Source organism: Miniopterus schreibersii, assembly GCF_964146895.1.
Source record: "Miniopterus schreibersii genome assembly, chromosome: 12".
In the NCBI taxonomy this organism is placed as follows: Eukaryota; Metazoa; Chordata; class Mammalia; order Chiroptera; family Miniopteridae; genus Miniopterus; species Miniopterus schreibersii.
Window position 1 is genome coordinate 69141784 of NC_138112.1, and position 6000 is coordinate 69147783.

A 6000-nucleotide genomic window follows, 5' to 3' on the forward strand; every position below is an offset into this window, starting at 1 on the left:
AATTATTATAATAGAACCCCCCCTCCCAAAAAGTCTATTTGTTAATGAAGAGGCAGGGAAGGCTTTCCAGAGGAGGTGGGATTGGAACTGGGCCTTGAACAAAGTCAAGCTTGCCCATGAGGGTTGGCAGGTGGGGGTGGTTATGAGGAAGGATATTCTTAGAAATCAGCCTAGAGTAGTGATTAAGTCTTGGCCTCTGGTGCCAGACATCTTAAATTCAAATTCTAGGTTCCTGCGTGACTTTGGCATGTTATTTAATCTCCCCCATTGCCTCATCTGTGAAATGGGTATTATACTAAAATGGGTTTTGAATATGTTAATCCTGGGGGATTTAGAACTGTCTCAAGAATAGAGGTCATCCCTGGCCGGGTAGCTCAACTGGTTGGAGCACTGTACTGATAAGTCAGGGTTTCAGGTTCCTTCAGGTTCAATCCCCGGTCAGGGCACGTACAAGAAGCAACCAATGATGCATAAATAAGTGGAACAACAAATCAGTGTTTCTCTCTCTCCCTTTTTTTCCCTCTCTAAAAACAAATCAGTAATACTAATAAAAAGAACAGAGCTCAAATATGTGTTACAAGTAGAGAAAAATGCTGCCTACAGAAAGGCTAGATGGGAGGGTGTGTTTGGGGCTGGAACAGAAGATGGAGAAGGCTGGAGAACATGGACACCATTCCCCTACATGGTCTGTGAGTGGCTCTCAGGAAGCACGGAGGCATGAAAACCTGGAGACTGGCCCAGCCGGTGCAGCTCAGCGGTTGAGCATCACCCCATGCACCAGGAGCTCACCAGGTTCAGTCCCACTCAGGGCCCACGCCTGGGCTGCAGGCTCGATCCCCAGTAGGGGGCGAGAAGGAGGCAGCCGATCAATGTTTCTCTTTATCGATGTTTCTCTCTCTCCCTCTCCCTTCCTCTCTCTGAAATCAATAAAAAATATATTAAAAAACACAAAACACTATGGCTTGCAGTTTGCTTAAAAAAAGAAAGAAAGCCTGGAGACTGCAGGCATTAGAAGCCAAGATGAGGACTGCAAAGCATTTTTAATTTGCTTTTCAAATAGGTGATATAATCACATGTACATTTTGAATTTTGAACCAAGAGTCACCTCCTATTACTGACTCCTAGCCACCTGGTTCCTGTCCCTGGAAGCAATGAAAGCAATAGTTCATATACTTCCAGAAAAGGAATCTAGACATACATTATCAAATGTGGTGTAATAAAAAATATATATATTTGGTCCTTTGTCTCTGGTACAGAGTGTCCTAAACCCTTAGACTTTCCTGAGTCTTAGGAGTAGAATCAGTCCCTTTGGACTACACCTGAGTTTATGCTAATGAGTGACTTTGGATGGGGGCTGGTCACCAGCAAGATCAATCTAGAGGGTGGGAACTTTCAGCTCCCATCTGCAGGAGGGGAGAGGGCCTGGAGAGTCAGAGTTTCTAGGTTGGTGAACACATGTGCTGGGAGGGTGTCGAAGCTCTGTACTCCTCCCCGCCCCACACCTTGCCCCATGCAACTTAGGTATGTGCAGGAGGCAACTGATCAATGTGTCTCTCTCACATCGATGTTCCTCTCTCCCCCTCCCTCCCTCCCTTCTTCTCTCTAAAAATCAATGGGGGGAAAAATATTCTCCGGTAAGGATTAACAAAAATAAAAATAAAAAAGTGGAATTCCCATATACCCCCTCTCCCTCTGACAGTTTCTTCTACTGTTAACATCTTGCATTACTGTGGTGCATTTGTTACAATTGATGAACCAATATTGCTACATTATTAACTAAAGTTCATAGCTTACATTAGGGTTCACTCTTAGTGTTGTACATCGTATCGGTTTGACAAATGCATAATGTCATGTATCCACCATCACAGTATCATTCAGGATAGTTTCACAGCCCTAAAAATGCTGTGTCCCCCCATTCATTCATCCCCTCCTCCCCTGAACCCCTGGCAACCCCTGCTCTGATCTTTCTTTTAAAAATTTATCTTTATTGTTGAGAGTATTACAGATGTCCTCCCTTCTCCCCATTGACTCCCTCCACCCCACACCCGTGTATTTTTTTTAAATCCTCACCTGAGGACATCCCTTTAATGATTTCTAGAGAGAGAGGCAGAGAGAGAGAAACATCCATGTGAGAGAGAAACACTGGTCAGCCGCCTCCTGAAGGAACCCTGACCAGGGATCAAACCGCAGCCCGGACATGTGCCCTGATGGGGTTGGAACCCACAACCCTCTTGGTGACGGGAGGACGCTCCCACCAACGGAGCTACCCAGTCAGGGCCCACTGATCCTTTTAGTGTCTCTAGTTTTGCCTTTACCGGAGGCCATAGAGCTGAAATCATACAGTATGTAGTTTTTCATTCTGCCTCTTTTACTTAGCCTTATGCATTTGAGGTTTGGCCATCTTTTTTTTTTTTTGAGTGAGAGGAAGAGAGGGGGTGGGGGGAGAGAGAGGCATCCCATTGGTTGCCTCCCACCGCACCCTCCCACCGCACCCCAACGTGGGGGAGGGGGCTGAGGGGTGTGGATGGAACCCAGGTACATGCCCTTGACCGGAACTGACCCTTCCTTGCTCAGGCTGACGCTCTGACCGCTGAGCAACACGGGCCATCTTTCTATAGCTTAATAGCTCATTTCTATTTATTGCTGATTATTTTATTTTTTTAAGAAACCAAGAAACTTTTTTTGTTTTGTTTTTTTAAAATATATCTTTATTGATTTCAGAGAGTGGCAGAGCGTGGAAGAGAGAGATAGAAACATCAATGATGAGAGAGTCATTGATCGAGCCCGCAACCCGGGCATGTGCCCTGACCGGGAATTGAACCCGCATCAACTGGATCCCAGATCGATGCTCAACCGCTGGGCCGGGCCCAAGAAACTGTTTTCCAGAGTGGTCTTATTCTGAATTCCCACCAGCAGCGTATGAGACGTCCAGCTCCTCCACATCCTTGCAAACACGTGGTACGCGGATCAATCTTTCTAATTTTATTTATTTAATATTTTGTTCAAGAGTTTTTCTTTCTTTTAAAAAATATATCTTTATTGATTTCAGAGAGAGGGAGAGAGAGAGAGAGAGAGAGAGAGAGAGAGAGAGAGAGAGAGAGAAACACCAATGATGAGAGTCATTGATTGGCTGTCTCTTGCACGCCCCCTGCTGGGGATGGAGCCCAAAACCAGGGCAAGTGCCCTGACCCCGAATCGAGTAGAGGGGGGGAGGGGGGGGCTCCTGGATCCTAGATCGATGCTCAACCGCTGAGCCACACCCCGCCAGGCCAGTCTTTAGTTTTAGCTGTTCTAGTGCATGTGTAGTGGTGGTCCTTCTGGTTTTAATTTGCATTTTCCCAGTGAATAACGTGTTGAGCAATGTTTCATGTCTTATTTGCCATTCAAGTATCTTCTTGAGTGAGATGTCTATTCGAATCTTTTGCCCATTTTTATTGAATTATTTTTAAGTTGTAAAAGTTATATATTCTAAATACAAGCCCTCATAAAATATAATTTTGGCAATTATTTCTTCCTAGTTTGTATTTTTTTTCATAATAGTACCTTTTAGAGAACAGAGTGTTTTATTTTGATGTTCAATTTTTTTCTTTTATTGTGTGTGCTTTATGTGTCATATTTAAGAAATCTTTGCCAATCCCAAGATCATTAAGGTTTTTCTTAAGCTTTCTTCTAGACATTTTATAGTTTTAGGGTTTACATTTAGGTGTATGATCCAGTGTAAGTTAAATTTTGATGTGGTGTATCCCAAATAGTTCTCAAGTGCATCTATTTTTCTCTGGTGCCCATCCCCTCCCTCAGTTGAGACACCATTCTCTTTCCCTGGACTTTTATTTGGACTCCCTGCTTCCTCTCTCGCACATCCAACCCACTCCCATGTATACCCCTCCTTCATTTGTACAAATCTGGGCTCAAGTAGAATAAAATCTACACTCCCATAGCCTACCCAGCCCTGCCACAGCGTCCCCCCCTCACCCCCAAGCAACACTAAGCATATTACTGCTCCTCCACTGTGCCAAGGCAATCTCCTCCACGCCCGCCATAACTCCCTGTCTGATTCATGCCTATCCTAACCCTACAATTATGCACTTCAATTATGCACTTCCTTAGCACCAATTCTTCTTCCAGTTAATTATGGGGTAATAATTGAGTCGATTACTTATTCAGAGGAGGCTGAGGCCGTGGGTCTTCACCCTCTTATGCCCAGGCGGACACAGTGTCTTGTACATATAGGAGGTGCTTAGTGCCCATTTGGTGAACTATGGAATATAATAAGGTGACAGTTTTGTGAAAGTGATTCTGGGGACTGTGGGACACATAGGTTGAGCTAGAGTACTTTGGCAGGAGGGGTGAACTTTGGTGCCTGTCCAGAGCATCTTTCCTATTCCAGGTCCCTGTTCCCTGTGATCTGATCACAAGGAACACTTGAAGTTTCCCTCATTGGCATGTGTTCCCCAGGCCTCTGGGCCTTTGCACCTGCTGATTTCTGCTAGGAACCCCCTCTCCAGCATCTCACTACCTAATTAACACCTACTTGTCCATCAGGACTCTCTTAATCCCCAAAATGGGACCAGCAGAGCCCCCTCCCCCAGCGCGGGCTGGTCTTCCTGGGTCACGGGTCTCTGTCGTGCAAAGGCCTGCCAGAGGGTTTAGTCACCACTGAATACATAAATATGCTGAATGGTGAAGAGCAAAGGACCTGGGGCTGGTTTCAGCTCTGACTCACCAGGTGAGGGAGCTCAGCAAGTCACACCCTATCAGGCTTCAGTTTTCCTCTTTTGTAAACTGGGAGTGACAGTGGAGTCCGATTAGATAAGCTGCTCTTAACCTTCTTGGGGTCGTGGGTCCTAAAATTCAAGGGGAGCTATGCACTTTCCCCCGAAAATGCTCGTGTATACATCCTATAACACCCTATAAGAGCTGCAATAGCTGCTGGCCCGGGGCCCCCAAGTGCAGTGAAAGGACCTGAGCAGGGGGATCGCCGCAGCCCCCTCCCGACTTAGAGCTCTTCAGCTTCTAGCGGTTCCGGAGGCAGGACCTCTGGGTCCCGGGTGGGCCTGCGGTCCTGCTCGCAGCCTCTGCTGCCCCCTCCTGGGGAAGACAGCACATGGGCGCTCCCGGGAGTGTGGGCCACGGTCTGGGGGAAAGGGCTGGGATGCCCACCGCTCGCAGCTTCCCGATAAATAAACCCCACAGCGCATGAGAAAGAGGGTCCCCCACAATTGCTCATCTCCGTCCCATTCGCTGCGCCAATGGGGAAGCCAAGCCGACAGGGGCAGAGACTCGCCCAAGGTCACGCAGCGAGCTGCAGCCTGGGGGGCAGGTTCCCCGCGCCCCGCCCGGACGCAGGAGCCGCTACGGCGGGGCGAGGCGCCCGCAGCGCGTTGCCCGGGGCGCGGGGGTGGGAGAGGGCGGAGGGCCAGCCCCGCCCGGCGACCCAGCTGCGGCGCAGACCCCGCGGGGTGGCGCTGCGCGTGGCGAGCGCCCGGCAGGGGTCCCCGCAGCCGCCGCACAGCCGGGGTAATCTCGGCCGGCGGCCGGGGGCTCGGGGCGCGCGGGGAGAGGACGGCTGCGGCCGCGCGGGGGAGGCGCGGGGCCGGGGGCTGCAGGCGGCGCCGCCGCCGGGCCGGGCGCCCGGGAATGCCCTGCGGGGCCGCCGCGCCGGGTGGGGCCGCCCTGCCCTGAAGCTCCTGCAGCTGCCCCTGGTTAAAAATACCCCCGGCCCTGCCCTGCCCTGCCCCCTCCTTCCCCCCCGCGGTGCCCTTGCGTCCAGGCCCCGGCCCACCCCACCCGACCCGCGCTGCCCCTCCCCGGGGACAACTCTGCGTCTCGCTAGCTCGTCCCCGCGCGGAGCTGGCCCGCGGGGGAGGGGGCGGGAGGCCGCCGTGAGTGAGAGATAGTCGGGGACGGTGCCCGAGAGATAAGGGGCAGCCGAGAGGAAGCGGGGTCGGAGCCGGAGGAGGAGACCGAAGGAGGGCGGAGGGCGCGGGCGGGCGGGGCGCG